Genomic DNA, 18386 nt, shown 5'->3' with positions numbered 1-18386 from the left:
ACTGCACTGTGCTCTTGTCTTTTACACCGCCATATTCTTCCTGAGTCTGCACACTTTACCAGCCCCTGTCCACGGCGAAATGGGCCTTGTTAGAGATGTGAGCTGTAAACCCAGAGGTCATTTGTTGGGTTTTTGTTCTCAGATAGTCATGTTGGCCTTGCCGCTCTGCTCCTTCCGCCTGACTGAATAATGCAGAGAGAGAATTGTTCTAGCTCATATAGTTTTAGTAATGAGAATGTGAGCAGACAAAGAGGTGATTGGGGTGCCCTTGCATAACTTGGAAAATGTTTCAATGGAGATTAGATACAGTTGGTTAATGTTCTTGCGCCAAAAAGTGAAAAAAAGATCTGGATTTGTGCCAAAACAAGATGGATGGAGGAGCTATTTATCAACGTAGCACATTGAAATAAAAAGGAAGGATGTGTTCACTGCACTAGTCACTCACCCAAAATAAAACTGGAGAAGCAGAGCATTTTAATAATGAAGAGTAATCAATCAATGTCATGATAAAATAAAGTATACATATAAGTAAGGGAATACATCACTTTATTAGTCTAGAGCAGTGGTGCCTGAACATTTTGCCTTTCCGGGCCTAAATTAAAATGTGTTAGTATGCAGAGGGACAAACCGTATTAGAATTGTCCTCATTGATTGCTCTTTTTTTGGTGGAAAGGCTAGTTGGGTCTCTCTAAACAGTCTTTTTATTGCAAAATTGAATCAAGATTTGCCAATCACCAATTACTAGCAGAGACAAATTTACACAGTTGTATTTTTCAAAGCACAAAATACAGTTATAATAATGTGCAGTGTTATACAAAACACTATTACATTATGTTTAAGTCAAAATGTAACTCGAGTGGCATTATATATTCTCATACAGAACCCACCTGCGTCCTGAAAAAGTGAAAGGTGTCACTACAAATGTGTTTTACAAAGTCTGATCACAAGCAACAAAGGCCAGGAATAAAGAAAAGCTTATCTGTGTCAGTGGGAGACCTGAACAAATACCATCTGATGACTTTATGACCTCTGCAAAAACAGCAACACACCATCACACACAGGTACGCCGACCTCAAAAGGCAATTGAAAGTCTTGGCCACAAAAAATATGGAAACAACCGTCATATTGGGAAAAACTACTACCACCGGTGCTTCCAGTACTTCCACTGCTACATTACTACTACTGCTCACACTTATAATACATCATTTGGTTAAAGCCTTGATTTTCAGCCAGAATGCCAGGAGGTATTGCCGGATGTGCCTTGAAAAAATATCAAATTTGAGTTGATGAATCAATTGAATCGAATTATTTACCATTTTGGAGTGTCTCGAGCAAAATTCTGTACCAAAAAAGTAGCAAAACAATAGCTTTAAAGCAGAGGGCCACAAACAACGTGAAAATGTTGATTTTTTGCATTTGACATAGTTTTGATGCCTCCACAACTTTAATAAGACTTGGAACATTAATATTATGTTGGTATAACATGAAAATGCTTCAATCTCTCCAATTTTACAGTTAAAACTACTACTTTTTGTTGTTCGGACCAACTTAGCAGGAAGCCGGAGGGCCGACAAACATTGGTCTGAGGGCCGCATTTGGCCCCCAGGCCTTAGTTTGGACATGCCTTCTTTAAAGGAACAGAAGCATGGACATTATAGCTGATTTTATATTATTATTTACCTATGTTATACTTCCATTACTACTGCATCTACTGTCAACACTACAAATAATAATTCATATACGTTTGGTTTCTTATTCACTGGACAGTTCTTAAAATTGACACCTTCTGCAAAGTCACATATTTTCTTCACCCTCTCACTGTGGCTCATTAAAATGTGGGTCCTGCTATTTGGACTTTTGAACACCGCAATCTTCTCTCACCTTTTGTGCCACTGTTTTGACCGACGCTTGGGTTCACTGGTCTTTCCTCCAGGCAAGGACAGAGCATGGACAGATGGGGCCTGACCTCACCCCGCTGACACACGGAGGAGAGTTTTACTGCGCCTTGATTGGATGGAAATACACTTTGTACTTTGAATTACATTGTGTACACTTTGAATTACTTATGTACAAATAATGCTCCACAAATAAACTTCACGTGCCAAATAGCATAATTATAGCTATGATTAATGGTACTGCAACAACCAGTAGTAAACATTATTTTGGTTTAGGTGTGTTACTTTGCCTCTAGCCACAGTTAGCGTGGGGATGATGAAGCTGAAATAGCAAAACGTATAATTTATGATTTCCTGCTACTTACAAAGAACACGTGTATTGTAAACACTAAATCAAGAATGAAGACATGAGTTTTCTTAGCAACAATGTGGAAATGGGGCTGCAAAGTGTTATTATTGTATAGTTATTTGTTTAGTATTTGCTATTCTTGTAAAGAATATTGTATTAAATATTGTTTTATTTTTTTAGGTGTCTAAAAATTCACTTACTAGAAGTTTTGCGCTGTACATTTTCTCCAGCATAATGGTGGTCCCAATCCAGTTAGTCTCCACTTTCTCCTGAATATCACTTTTCAAACTCCATAAATATCCATCCATTTTCTACCGCTTGTTCCCTTTTGGTGTCGCGGGTGACTGGAGCCTATCCCAGTGACTTCGGGCCTTAGGCGGGGTACACCCTGGACAGTGGCCAACTTGTCGCAGGGCCAACGCCGAGACATAGACATTACAGACAATCTTTACCTAACACATGCATGTCTTTGGATGGTGGGAGGAGCCGGAGAACCCGGAGAACCCACGGTAACACGGGGAGAACATGGGGAGAACATGCAGACTCCACCCAGAGAGATCATGTGATGTTGGTCTGGTCCGGGAATTAAACCCACGATCTCCTTCTTGGGAGGCAAGAGCGCTATCCGCCTTTGCCACCGTGCACCCCTGAGTTAAATTTGAAACGGATGATTCAGAGCAACTTCCTCCCAATGTCTGTGAAACATTTATTTCCACGGAACTAGAGGACAACTTTGATCAGTTTGACAGTTGGAAATAATACCACACTGTTCTGACTTCTTGTCTTCTTCTGCCTGTGTCAAACCTGCGAAATACAATTTCTTTCTTTTTTTTTTTTTTTGAATGAATCATCTCTTTTGGCAAATGTTTCAGAATGTAGTTTATCTTTAGTGTTCCAAAGAAAAGTTTGAATTAAATATATAGCTCAGTGAGCTGTGACACTAAAGATTACCCACCCCATTTTTAATATATTTAGTGCAGATGATGGTGAAACTGAGTAACATGTTCGTTGATGCATTGACAATGGGCTGCTTTAACCATGTCTAAAATGTTGTTCTATTACTTTGTTTCCATATTTTACTGGTTTGATGGGCATAATTTATGTATTAAATGGGAACATGTTAGTTGACAATATTGTCATGGGGACAGAAATACTAATTCAAGTAGTATAAATGATTTTTCATTACTGAGGATATTGGATTATGCATATCTTCAGTCAGCCATGCAATGCTGTGATATCCTGCCATGTAGAGAATGTGTGGACTTACTGAGCGGTTTATATTGTTATGTTTGGGCACTTTTTCACTTATCATTTATATATATATATATATATATATATATATATATATATATATATATATATATATATATATATATATATATTTTTTTTTTTTATATTTACAACAAATTCTTTGTTCCTCAAGAATTTTTTGCATATGTTTTTTATAATCTATTTAGTATTTTGATGACTTTGCAGTCTCTGCTCTGCTCGAGGTCTGCACATCGCTCTGAGCTCTGCGCCGCCGCCGCTCCCTCTGCGCCGCCGCCGCTCCCTCTGCGCCACCGCCGCTCCCTCTGCGCCGCCGCCTCTCCCCCTGGGCTGCTGCTCCCTGCAGAATCTCATACCTGTCCTTAATGTTAAGTGACCATTTTTAGTGGGTTGTTTTTGGAATTATAGGGACAGGGGTGCGCCGTCTCCCTCTACAGAGTTTAGCTGCATAAAACTGAAATGTTTTACCACAGAGTCATCATTTTATGTTGGTCAATTTGCATTAATTAAGGATACATTTAACACAAATTAATTTAATATGTATGTTGCTTTGCTTTTCACAGAAAGTGCCATGATGCAAGACTTTTAACAAAGTGCTCTTAAAGTGGGCCGTGGCTTAGCGGTCCTGGGGTTTACATAATGACATGCTAAACACACACCACTGGGACACTCGGCAGCATTAGTCCTGTCTCCCTGAATAACAGCAGGGCAAACATCACTAGTAATGGACTTGGAGAGACGGACAGAGCAGTAGAGATGGTTGACGTACTGATACAAAGAGAATGATGAATGTACTAGAGGTAAAAAGTACTACATTTCTCAAAAATCCTCCAATAGGTTAGTCGTTTTGTATACATAAAAATTGTAAAAATACAATGTGCGGAGGCAGTGTTGTGACGGTGGTCCATCTTTTAACTTTGTTTTATAAAATGCGTATAAATATTAGCAATGTGCCAAGGGTTAGATACAAAGCTTCTTCCCCATCACAAAATCTAGTATCTTAAATTTACCCCCATTTTGCAATTGTCCTCCTGTGTTCTCACTGTGTTTCTAAGCACTAGCACTTCACATTGTTCTATGTACACTTGGGTGAAATCGCTACATTATGTCCACTGACTATGCACACGTTATTTATTTTGCCGTTCCAACGCAGCTGTAAAGAAAGCCATCCTTCTTCCTGACATCTCTGATCTATGCGAGTGTTTATGCTGTGATTCCCCTCCTACAGTGACTTAGCTCCTGTTGACTTATCTGTACGCCGTGTGGATTTATTGAGATGTCTGCCAGGATTAGAGGGAAAACTAACTGCAAATATATGGCACACATTTCACAGCAGTAACTTTTCCATATTGGTTGGTATTATGCTGTCTGCACATGACATACAAATTGCAAATGCCGTCGCTTTTTACTTAAATGGTGCACATTTATGGGATCTCTATTTGGTAAGATATAGCATATGGCAAAGTGTATAATCTATTTGCTTGCTTCACACCCGCAGTACGTCCAGAGTTTCCGCCTGTGTACAGTACGGCAGTGGGTTTTTTCCACGCCACATTGATCCCTCGAGTGCTTTGCAAAGTTAATAAGCATTTATCTCCTGTTGATCAGTTTATTTTCCATTCTGGTGAACACTGAGACTCCGTTGTCTCCCTGAGCTTAATTTATTTCACTCGTATTTACAAAACGACACCGCAGCTGTTCACTCTCAGATCTTTAATATAGAAGAACCCAAGCAGAAACTAATTATTCTCCTCTGTTTCTTTGCCTGGATTACCTGTATGTCCACTCTCTTTCTTTCTTCCCTCATTTCATTTTCCCCTCTCTCTAGCTGTGTGCACAAAACTTCTACAAAAGGAAACCACTGCGCAGAATTATGAGGGAGATGAAATAATATGTGGACGTGTTGGTGCAAAATAGTTTGGTACATATCCATCAACCGGTAGAGCCACTTCAGTGTACTTCGATTCGTTTTTAATGGTTTTATTTTAAACTATATAACTATATAAGGCCATGTGTATCAACATTAGTCTAGGCAGGCATGCAATAAGGGGGTAGAATACAAATGATCAATGAGCAAAAAGAGATCTTGAGAGTTAAATGTACTTGATTTTTACATTTGTGTGCTGTTATGTCTGACATTTTGGCTTTGGTCTTATAAAATGCACATGAAACAAGTTCTTCGAGGTGGACTAAGTTTCAGTTCCTACAGATAAATGCACAGTGAAGCGACTATCATTGTGCCTTATTTATTTGGGGTCATGTTCATGTGCATGTCGCAAGGTTTCTGTGGGTTCAGCGGTCCTTCATCTAACCTGTGTGTGTTCATGTGGTTCTGGTCGGGTACCGAGAACACAGGAGATTCTACACTTGATAAAAAACATCTTTGTCATTCTTTTTTTTTTTTTTTGACTCCCACTAATCCAATGCCCGTGACGTTACAACTCGGATTGTTCACGCTGCTTCCAGAATTCCAGACTTGAGCAATCAACAACGTGCAGTGTTCAGGTGCAACTTCTGTTCGGAAAGTCGTATTCATGATTTCTTCGACACGTGAAAGAGGCATCTGAAAGCAATAGGAACCATTCTGGCTTAGCAAAAGTGTTTTACATTCAATTTATCTGATTGCAATGAAAGTCTAATCGCCTCATTTTGCAGGTTTCACCAGAGTTGAAAAATCTTTTGCGCTGATGCTCTGAAGACGTTCTCATTTTTGAAATAACTATCTCCAACACTTTACCTTGAAACTGAGAGTAGCACGATGTCAAAATCTCCAAGATGTCCTCTTTTGTTTTGTACCATTGAGTGTTTTTGCTCAATGGACTTGAGGTTAAGTATTTTGTAACATATTATTATTTACACGAAATGTTCTTTTGGTAATGTGGCTACAATAATCCCCACTTTAAGGTGTTATTTGCCCTTTGGATGCAGTTAATTACAGACTAAATGAAGTGTGTCAGAGAGATTAGACCCTTTCTTGTGTTAATACCTCCACTCAACCCTCCATCCCCAGGTGTGACCATGAAAATTAATTAGAAATGATTTCAAATCAAGTGTGGCACTAATTGATCTACAATTTTATTCTGCTTGATTTCCATTTCAAACGTCCCACTTTAAATTGTAAGTCATTTTCCGAGCAATTGTATAATAATTACAGAGCTGTAATTGTTAGCCACTGTATGTTTGATCATGTTCGTGGACATTTTTGGGCACTTCTGTTTTTATGGTCTGCATCTGTGTGATGTCGTGTGAACCTCTGGATAATAACATGACCGTTGTATGTAATGTCCACTTTTCAGTTAAAATCATTGCAAACTAGCAAAGAAAACAGAGAGGAGAGACCTAAAGACGTGGTGTTTATGGTCCGACTAACTGCACTGGGCAGAGATTTATTGGAACGCTTCAAAAGGTGAAACTTACAATAGATTTTTTGTGTCCATTTCCCCGGTGCAACAACTAAACACTAAATCACACCGTAAAGCAGTGTGTCTACTTTTTATCCACTATCATGAGTACTGTCTTACCTGCAGCTTTTATGGACACGTATATTCCAGAATATTGCTTATCACCTATAATTATATTAGGTGATAAGTCTTATTTTATAGAAAGTAATGTCAATGTTTTGTGTTGTGAAGTTAGTTGTGAAAGTTACATGAATGTATTTACAAGTCAGAATTCACTGCTGTAAATCAATGGCCCCTTCTCAGTAATGATGGATAAAACCACAGATTTTTTTAATGGCAAATGTTGCAATATCAATCCGATACCGATACCAATGGTTTTTGTACTAAAAAGCATTGAGATTCTTTGACTATGAGCAATTTGATCTTGACCATCCTCGTTTTCATTTAACCTCTGTTACTAAACGAATCCATGCTGTTTGTTCCTGTTAGAGGTCTGACTGGAGCCTATGCAGTGACTTTGGGCATTAGGCGGGGGAACACCCTGGACCGGGGCCAGCTCCTCGCAGCTTCAAGTGTTTGAACTAGTATGAAAAAGATAAGATAAGATAAGATAATCCTTTATTGTCCACACATGGGGAAATGTCATTGTTGCAACGCAGGTAGATACAGGTAGATACAGGGGAAAAGAACATATAACTTATAGGAAAATGTGCAGAAAACAGGATTATTAACCAAAAAACTACAAAATGTATGAATATTTTTAGATACCTCGGTGGGTATCAATATTTGGTATCAAGTTTCCCATGAATACTATTGTATTTTCCGGACTATAAGTTGCACTGGAGTATGAAATGTGGTTGCAAGTGTGACAATAACAAATAATACCACATATGAGTTGCCCCGGAGTATAAGTATATAAGTATAAATATAAGTATAAGTCGCACCCCGGCCAAAACTATGAAAAAAGGTGCAACTTATAGTCCGGAAAATACGGTAACTGCATCTGCGTATTCATTTCTCCAGTGATACAGAGTGGAAGAAAATGAAAAATGCTACAGAAGTTGGATTTAGAAAATGTTATTCCTTTGAAATTATAACCATCAAACGACAAAAATAAACACCATTTGTCATCCTCAAATAGAAAGTGCTATAATGAGTCTTGGGGTAATTGTCCAAAACAATGGAAACTCTTTAATGCCCCCCTTTCAAATGGCTAATAGGCTTTGACTCCCACTGAGCACAGTCTAAGCAGGTATTTAGTGATCACTTTTGGATGTGATGGCGTTATTCACAACATTAACTGTGTGTGAGGGGGCTGTGCTGCTTACAGTGCTTCATTAACTACAGAAATGCAGTTTGATTTCTACAAGGACAAAGGGTTAGAGGCGTATGGAAAATGAAAAGCAACATGGTCAACTGTGATAAGTTAATGCGTTTGTTTTTGCCACAGTTTTCATGTGGTTTATTCATTTGCCTGAAAAAAAAAGAATGGTTTCTCAATGTATTTCAGAATCACACAAACATGAGAGAGATGTTAACCCTATGGTCTTAACTGTAGTCAACTAAAAGACATACCCTGCATCTCTATGAGCACTTATTAGAACACAACCGCACAAAGGACGCAAAAACAACTACAAATACAGTTATAAAAAACGTAGCAATTGTGTTAAGTAAAATGCAGATGTACATTTTTGATTCACTCTCAAATCTTCAGCTCAATCACTCCACACATTCTAGTTTCCGCTGTTGTGCATCCTTCTAATCTAAATTAAATAATTGGTTGACTAAAAAGGCATCGACCGTTAAGGCCAACAGCCCTAGTCTAAACACAAGTCTGCACCTCTTTGTGTACACTGACGTAATTGCGTGTGTCCAAAATATAGAGCAGAGACTGTTTGATTCCTAAATAACACCCACTTAACCATTCACCACTGGAACAAAAATAAATACATAAATACATAAAATGATTTAGCCACTGTCTATATTACGTTTGGACATACTGTGTACTAGTCTTTACGTTCACAATGCTTGTACCATTGTGTGTTCATGTCCTGACACTCATCCTCTGGACCTACACACACATACAAGCCTCTTTTCTTTGCAAACACTCATAGGAAATCGTAATGTATTTTCAAGCACATTTTCATTCAAATTCTCTGAGCCACTCGACACAGATTTGCGAGTAGGTTTGTTGTTTGTCTTTGTTTTGCTGTTTGCGCCTCTGACTGTGAGTTCAGCTGAAGTCTGATCGCAGAACAGACGGGCTTTGATATTCAACCGTAAACGTCACTGTTGAAATGACTTGAAACACATATTTCACTTGTCAGGTTATGATTTGCATGTTCTTTCAGTTTTAATGACATCTTTCATTTGCAACTCTGCGTCTGCTTTAATTAAAGAGCTCTTTGTTTGAGCCTGTTTGGAGAGATCATTTGCTTTTTAAAGGATTATGAGTGGTCTTCTTGTGTGTTCATGTAATCTAACATACATATTAATGGAGCTAGTCCTGGGCAATATGACACAAACCCTGATCGATTTTTGATTCAATGTCGTTGTTGTTTTTGTCTTATTAAAAGATAAATAATGGCTTTCAATGTTAATTTCCTGAACAAAAAGAGCTGTAATGACCTCTTGATTCAAAAGCCACTGTCTCGATCAATTCCCCAGCACTAAATGGAGCCCACATTAAATATGTTTTCTGCTTTTTCAGGGTGTTATAATGGCATAATTATTTACTTTAGTTAATTTTAGGTTAAAGGTAAGGTACACTTTATTGTCCATGTAAGGCAATGTGTCCTCTGCATTTGATCCATCTTCTGAGTAGCAGAACTGAGGCATTTCGCCATAGCAACACATACATATTTTTATTGTTGAAAAATAGTTACGTGAACCGGAGTAAAACAATATAAATAATAACAGAACAGAGAGTAGTAGGCAGCAATAGTGACAACTGACATTTTCTGAGCACTCAAGCTTAAAAATGCATCATTTCTGCAGAAATGGAAATGGAAAACAAACTAATCTTTAAGATGAGTGAACCCCACTCAACTTTAAGCTCATTAAAGTTGATGTACATAACTAGCCATTTCTGTACAATTGTACCTCTTGATATCTACCATATTTTTCGGACTATAAGTCGCACCAGCCAAAAACGCATAATAGAGAAGAAAAAAACCTATAAGTCGCACTGGAGTATGAATATAAGTAGAAGTCGCACCCCGGCCAAAACTATGAAAAAAGGTGCGACTTACAGTCAGGAAAATACGTTATATCCAGACTCAGAGAATACACGTGTTTATGAGAACGTTTATAATAACTGTTTTGGATGACTCACTGTAAATATCTGTCAATCAAACGGTTACAAGTCCTGACAGTCAACCACCAACGTCGCTCATTTTTAACCGCTCGCATACTTCCACTGGTTATTGTAACTTATACTGTGTATTCGGCAACATATCCGATAATGGGTACAATATGCCAAATCCAATCCAAATAGTTTCATGTAGTTGCTGGAGGTAAATAAATTCTCCCAGGCCAGTGCTGAGCTCATAAATACGCTGAAAACCCTCTCGAGATAGGCTCTTCTGTTCCTCATTCAGAGCGGCCTGCTGCTAAATAGACCTTATAACTCCGACTCACTGATACGAACCTGGCATTTACACAGAGCTGTGCAGCGCTATTTACTGAATCACTGCATTGTCAATAACCAGCCCGCCATAGAAATGGAAAGGTGTGATAAGGGGGAAGCTATAAACAGGAGGTTTACTCACAAGAGGGTTTTATTGGCATATTATGGCACCAACTCATTCAAAGAAGCATCCACCAGTTCATTCTTTGCTCAAAACAATTATCGCTTCTCTCCATTGGGCTGAAACAATAAAGTTGGTTAAATAAATGCAAAAAATAGATACCCGTCTGAAGAAAAATCACAAACCTCTTCTGAATAGTTTTAGATTGGTCTGGATGAAAACATATTCCAGGTTCAAGTTCAGCATCTGCATATCCTTGAACGAATGAGAGAGAAAAGGAAAATGCCTTGGACACGTTTAGAGACAAGCCAGAGGTTCTGTCCCATATGGACATGTCCAAAGCTCCTTCACAGGGTTTTAAAGTAGCTCTTCTCCTTGAGCCTGTCTTTTTACTCCAATGTGCTGGGAATATTGAGCAAAAGAGCTGCAAACTGCATAAATTGACTTTCTGAATACATTGCTGAGTTTGTGTCTCAAACAACTTGTGATACATTTACTTTGACCTTTTCACCGATCGAAAGTACCCTGCCTTGTGTGTTGAAGTACTCTGTACTGGACACTGTGTATGAATGTGTTTGTGTGAATGCCTTCACTAAAGCTGGCAAAATGGCATGAGTTATCTCCTCTTTATATTCATTTATCACAGTGGAGTTATTGACCAGCAAAAGGTCTTACAGGAAGTGTCTGACACTGAAACACGACTCCACTGAGAACTGTCTCAGTGGTGAGTTTGCAAAAACAGTGGAGATGGGGAGCCTTTTGAATCACAGCGTCTTGAGCTAACTCCCGGGATATGTACTTTGTGGATGAAGTAACTACAAGACAGTTCACTTTGTTCACGGCAGGGACAAACAGTGAGATGAAGTGGAGCTCTTGTTAGAGTCACAGCAAAAGCTGAAATTACAGCAACTGCGGAGAGACAACTATAACCTTAAGTGAAAAGTTGTGTTGTTGTTTGTTCCTTCTTGTTCACTAATGCTAAGACTCTGTTCATTGTGCTGAAATTAGACCTGATAAACTCAAACACAAACATTAAATTCTAGGTTGAGTTTGGAACATCGCTCTTGCACTTTCTAAACGTCAGTCTGCTGTGCCAGTGCTTCACACGAGAGGGTCTCATGTCCTCGGGATTTAAACTCATTGATGTGCTTTCCTCTGTTTACTGAACAAAGGATAATTGTGTGGTAAATAAAAGTAGTAGATTGTTTGCAAGTTATCTACATCAAATTGTTTTATCAAGGTAAGCTCTGAGCTGTGTGTTCATATGCCCAAGTGAAACACAATTAGGGGATTACCTTGGCCTTGCACGCATCTGTGCTAATCCTCTATTCAGACTGGCAGACTGTCCTGGAGGTGTTTACTCACTCGGACTATCACACTCAGCCTTTTGGCACTTTCTGTCTCGGGAGGACTTTCAGTCTGTGAAAATATTGGAAATAATTATTTCACAGACAGATTTTCATTATTATAATAATTGATAATGATTACTCCCAATCTAGAACCTTGCCTCTTTGAAACAAAGGTAGCTAATTAAAGAAGTTACTGATATTCCTTTCCTAGGGTTAGATGCAAAAACATTGTAAATCAGTTGTTTCCCAAGGAACTGCATCTTAAAATAAGTCCTTTATTCTTTGTTAGATGTTAAATGGGCTACATTAAGCCCACAACAGCCCTGCTCGTTGTACATTAAGTGCGATTACAGCTATTGAACCATCCCTCACTGCAGTCCGGCCCTTTATGGCACTCTGTAAACTGTGAAGAAAGAGACGTGGTGAAAATATATAACAGAAAAGATTTAGGCCTTGATGCAGTGGACAGAATCAAACCTGCTCACAGGAGAAAAAGTATATATGGTATAAAGTATCTCGTCACCACAGATTGATGTTGTCAGTTTTGTGACAAACTCTTTCTCTCTGTTTATCCATCCAAAGTCGTTCATGCAGAGTTTTCACTGTTTTCTAGAGTGGTGCGTTCACTATAGCATTAAGTTTCTGCCGTGTTCCATTCATAATTCCCTCCTTCTTATGTTCAGTATTTATCCCTCTAACACAATTAAAGTCATGGAAAAGATCTAGTTTATATGTTTAACAGATTCTCTTTCCCAATATATAAAAATGTGTAAATAAAACGTGCAAATACTCACAGAAATGTTTAGCCCATGTTTTACCTACATAAATATCGCCTCAAATGATAACTTTTTTAAGCTAACATATAATTCTGAGGCTATGAAATCATATTTATTTTGATGTTTTGCAATAGAAAAGCAAACATGAATGCGTAGCTGACACAGGAAGTGCACTTTACACAGACTAAACATGATTTGTCATGAGGTCAGCAAGACTTGTGCCTTGTCCTGATAAAGCCCCAGTTTCATCCTGTCTGTCTAATGGCTTATGAAAGGCAAACAAGGCAAAGTCGATGTCGGTCAAAGCAGCAATTACAGATGTTATTTGTGTTATTGCGCTGTATAATGAAATGAGTCACTTTGTACCTGACGACATCCGTGTTTGTTCTGTCGAGTACTTCTGGATTATTAGTTCTGGTTTGCCAGATGTGCTGTTGTTTTTGAAAATGGAGGTAAAGACTGTAACAAATAAATGCATAACAATGACAGCGACATGACCTACAGCCCACATTCTGTCTCAAGTTGTATCTTTAGCTGGGTCGCAATTTATTTCATTAAAATTGATCATTCTATTGCTGGAATTTATTGTAGTTTTGACTGATTTTTACGAGCTTTGCCAAGTCTAAGGATTGCATAGTAGAAGGAATGTTAAAGTTCATGAATAAGTGTATTTATTTTTCTTTTTGTTACCATCTCCTCCAGATATAATTAATGAATTCATGTTGAGTTTTACCAAGGAGGGATAGAATCATACTGTTGATTGCAGTAAAAAACATTTGGCTTTTGAAAACATTTCTTTACAAAGAGTAAATTGCATGTCACCAATATTTATTTTTTTTAAATGGCACTTGGGGCCGGGCAATTAATTAAATGTTGGATCTGTTCAGAGTCTGTCAGGTTTATGTCCATGGAATTAGTACTGACATTTTAATTTTAATTTGAAAAAGGAAAAAAATCAATATGAGGAAAGAAATCTTAATATTTTTGCCCTATCATCCAAGCCTAATGGCACTTGTGCAAAAGTGTTCATACAAATGTTTTAGTCCCGATCTTGAGTGTGTACGAGTGGCTCAAATATTCCAGGCCATCTGCTGTGTACTTTTTCATCTTTATCACATTTCCCTGTGCTAAATCCCGTTCAGCTGGCATACCCTTTCCCCCTTTAGTTGAAAACTAAATTGAATGTGCTGCTCTCTTGTGACCAGTAAGCCTATTGATAGTTAAAATAAATGCAACAAATGTAGACTAAGTACACTGGTAAAAATCAATGTGATGTGGCCATTAAGACTAAACAGCACCATTCACTCTCTTTGCTAATGTGGCTTTTAATTTGGATCTTTTGTGCTTTGGAGTTAATGCCCCCTCTTCAGTCACATTAGGCCTTTGTTTAGAAGTGTAAGTACAGCAATGTGATGTGGGAGGGAAATGATGCCTTTAAGTGACAGTTCAAAAAGGAAAACAGAAGATCATTTTTGAATCTCTTTCTCCGTGGGCTGCTCTCTTATGTCAACACAACGCTGGTTAGATTATTAAATATACTGTCATATTCTTAAGCAAGACACGTGGTGTAAGTTCAATAAAATGTAAGAAAATGAATACATGATGATGTGCTTAAGAAAACAGCAGAAACGAGGTGTTATTTCCAGTCCGGACATTATCTCTGCTCGTATGTCCTTCAAGCGTCTACGCCATGGAACATCTCGACTCCTTTGTCTGTCCGATACTGACCTCAGCTCTGCACTCTGGCCCCGCCCCCAAGCCCCATTAAAGCAATTAGTTTTACACCATTTGAGCGTGGCCCATCGATCCCCACAGGACATTAATCAAGCGCAGCATCACATACAAAGGCAGAGACGAGAGGCATTGTGGGAGACTGAGGTCCACTTCAACAACAGAGGCAGGAAAAGGAAAAAAAAAACACTATCATTTCATAATACATTCATTTTCTCCAAAATGATTGCAAAAATGCAGAGTTTGTGTTGTCATTTACACGATGCATGAAGCAATTTAGTTTGATAATGTCTGGTAAAGATAATAATACTGCAGATACTTCATCTAAGGGGCGCAATAGCCACGTTTTGACCAGCCCTGAAGACACCCCAGACCGGCTCACTTTAGAGCACTTTGGAACAGTTATTAGTGATTGCGGAATGCGAATGTGCCTTGATCCAGAGGTCTTGCTAGCCTGGGTTTCAGAATACAGAGAATGAATGTGCTCACCACTCCACGCCTCAATCTCAAAGAGTATTGTGCAATCAGATTTGTTTATTTCTGTGACACAGGTGAAACAGAGGAGCTCATAGGACAAAAATACAGCGTTTTCATTTATCCCATCATCTCATCCTAAAGCATTCTGGGAGCCAAAAGTTAGCAGACCACTTGGGAAGCTATACTTCTCTAGGTCCACCTTGTGCCCCTTAAATGGGCCGGTACAGTTGACTTAAGACAATGGATACACCTTCAGACCCATGGCTTATGTAACTTTTCTGGCTCAGTTATTATTGATTTTCAGACAGTATAGCCTTAAAATATTCCAGCTTGAAAGTATTACAGGTGTTTTGTTGCTAATACATTTCCACAGATCCAACCTGTAACTTTAGGTTAAGTAGGTGTCACCTACTTTTACATATTTACTATTACATATAATATAATTTCAAATCAAAATTACAGCACCAGAATATAGTTTACATGTATCCAAAGCTGCGTTTTATTGTAGAGCAGCTATTGTCTCGCTCCTGACTGTAGACAATGACTGGAGCTGTGATTGAAAGTCTTGTCTATTGATTTTCGAGTGCTGCTTGAATGTTTCCCAGGTGGGCAATGTCTCTCAGAGCCGAGTAAGACCTCCTGTTTTTCATGTTCAGAATGGCCTGTCTTAAATGCATTCTTCATATACTCCATCTGTTTCACGCTGAAGTTATAAACACTTTGTTACTTACAATGTGGAAAGTGGCTGTCGTTTAGGTCCAGCGGGGAGTGTTTTTAATCAATACCTATCACCAGTTTTCAGCCTCCTTGGTAGATTGGAAATAAAAATCAAACAGATTGAACTATGCACTTACCTCAGAAAATGTCCCCCATATGATACACTTGCATTATGATACTCACAATCAGCATAGTTACACTGCGCTTTTGATGAGATCTGGGAGACTTGGTCGTCCCAAAGATCCTAAAGTGCAAAATGCGTAATCAGCGTATCTAAATACATCTAAGTGTGCCCAAAGGTGCAAGAAAAGCAGTCTCTAAGCAAATTTGTAAAAGTACCAGCATCTTTCCCTTTTAACAGATAAATTATAGGAAAGAAAAAAAAGACCATACATAATTTATTGTGATTAGTCCTGCAGTAAATGGCCATTACCCAGAATTAATTCCACTTATGAGCCCAAATTGGAGGGAGTTTTGTATCAAGGGCCAATTCATGGAAAGAAGACACTAAGAACATTTTAGTTCTTGAACTTGTAGACGTGTGTAGGTGAATATCCACCATCAGATCTTTCAGAGTGGACACTTTTTCTCTCCAGCGGCCCTCAATCCTCATGTACAAAACGTTGACTAGCTCTTGATTGATAATTATGTTTAATTACGCTGAATTGTGGTTGATTCCCACTTGTCACTCTTGGCTAATGCCCTCCGGACGTCTCTCGCTTCCTGCCATCAAAGTTCAAAAGAGCTCATTCTGGACCGTCCACTAAACGTCCTGCGGTCTCTCATCTCAGAGACGGTGCTCACATTTCATTTCTGAACTCGATGTGCTCTTGTACTCAAATCCCTCCAGTTAACTTTGAAAATGTAAAAGTGATTTCAAGGCAAACTGAATATTTGAGTGAATTACTGAATTTGCATTATTATTAGTATTATTATATGTTATTTATATAGTGCTTTTCCACCTTCAAGTCACTCAAAGCGCTTTATTCGGCAACATGAGAATCTTTATCCACGTATTAACATGTCGCTGCTTATCTCCCGAGAGCTGACGAGATCGGGCATTGGCAAGCAGGTGTGGCTTTGGTTCATTGGATTCTTACTTCTATCTTCAGACTAGTTTAAGCAAGCTCCTGAGTGCAATTTGAATAAAAGTCCAGTTGAAATGGTTCGGCTCATTTATCCTGCTATGATAATGCGCTACATTACGCTTTTGCTATTACAGCACTAAACCCATTTAAGCAGGTGGTACTTTCTCCAGCAGTTCACTTAATGGGTCACTGTGGTCCAAGAGGCCACTTACAATTACTTAAGCTCGCAAACTTGATTTTATTCATCAGCTTGTTTGGATCGTGATGCATCCACAAGCTTATTTTCTATTGTGCAAATGAGTTCCCATCCCTGTGGTGCAATAATCAAATTGGATTGTTAATATCCATCTGGCATCACCAGGGAATTTGCTCTTTGAGAGTGTTTCCAATGTCATTATCACTAACTCTTAGTGGTAACAGCTTTTCATGATGGTAAAACTAAATACATACAAGGAATTGGGCAATGTTTGAACACTGACAAATATTTGATATATTTTGGACAGAATTAGGGCTAAAGTTAATAATGCACCATCACTTTTCCGCTTGTCTCCAGGGAGATGTGATTGCTTTGTCAAGAATTTTCACAGTGTGGCTCTAAACGTACTGGTCAGATCTGAGGAGAGGAGAGAGAATAATATTCTTCTAAATACTTTTGAGAAGAATGCAATTGAACAAATGCAAGATACAAAAGTAGTAAGGTGACTGGAAAAAATAAAATGGAGGTGTAGGTCAGAGTAAGGACTAAACATGGAGAATCTGTGTTTCAGTTTTATGCAGCTAAAATCTGGAGCAGTCTTCCTGAAGATGTGAGACAGGCTTCTACTCTGACAATGTTCAAATTTAAGCTAAAAACAGTTTTGTTCAGCTGTGCATATGACTGAAAGGATTTTTCTTTGCACTCTTCTCTTTTATTCCTTTAACTGTTTTGTGATTTCTGTAATTTCTTTGATTTTAATGCATCTTTCCTGCTGTGTGAAGCACTTTGAATTGCATTGTGTATGAAATGTGCTCTACAAATAAACTTGCCTTGCCTAGGTAAAAATGTAAATAAGAACGGAGTATACTTGCAGCAAGGAGAAAGATTATGTGCATGAGTGGTCACATGAGTGGAGTACACACAGCACAAGCTTCAATTACATGCTTTGAGGTATTGTCAGGTGTGCAGTGTCCTAAGCAAACCAAAAAAGACTATTTATCACATTGTATATCACTGTTTTTAGTTGTTAATGTTTTAGTTTGCTGCAGAATCTTATCAAACAAGTGTGCCACAATGAACAAAAAGCCTGTCTAGCTTTCTTTTGTTAGGCACAATAACTTACTTTATCTTATAATTCATCAGGTTATTCATGGTGAAGTGGTCTGTCAGAATATAACACAAATATATATAGCAAGGCTTATGTTCATGGCTGTGACAAAGAGTTGATCCTCAATGAAGGCTCATTACTGCTTGTTCAATAAGTTTGCATTAAAACTTTTCGTTAAAGTCTTTATTGCCGCTCAAGTGAGGGAAAGCACAGCCATTACTGTCAGTTGTCTTACTGTTCATTGTGAATATAATATAATGTATAATGTATTCCTTTAGGGC

The sequence above is a fragment of the Eucyclogobius newberryi genome, unplaced genomic scaffold, assembly GCF_026437365.1.
Source record: "Eucyclogobius newberryi isolate DKJ021-1_F unplaced genomic scaffold, fEucNew1.0.hap1 SCAF_10, whole genome shotgun sequence".
Lineage (NCBI taxonomy): Eukaryota > Metazoa > Chordata > Actinopteri > Gobiiformes > Gobiidae > Eucyclogobius > Eucyclogobius newberryi.
Note: the sequence above shows the minus strand (reverse complement) of the source record.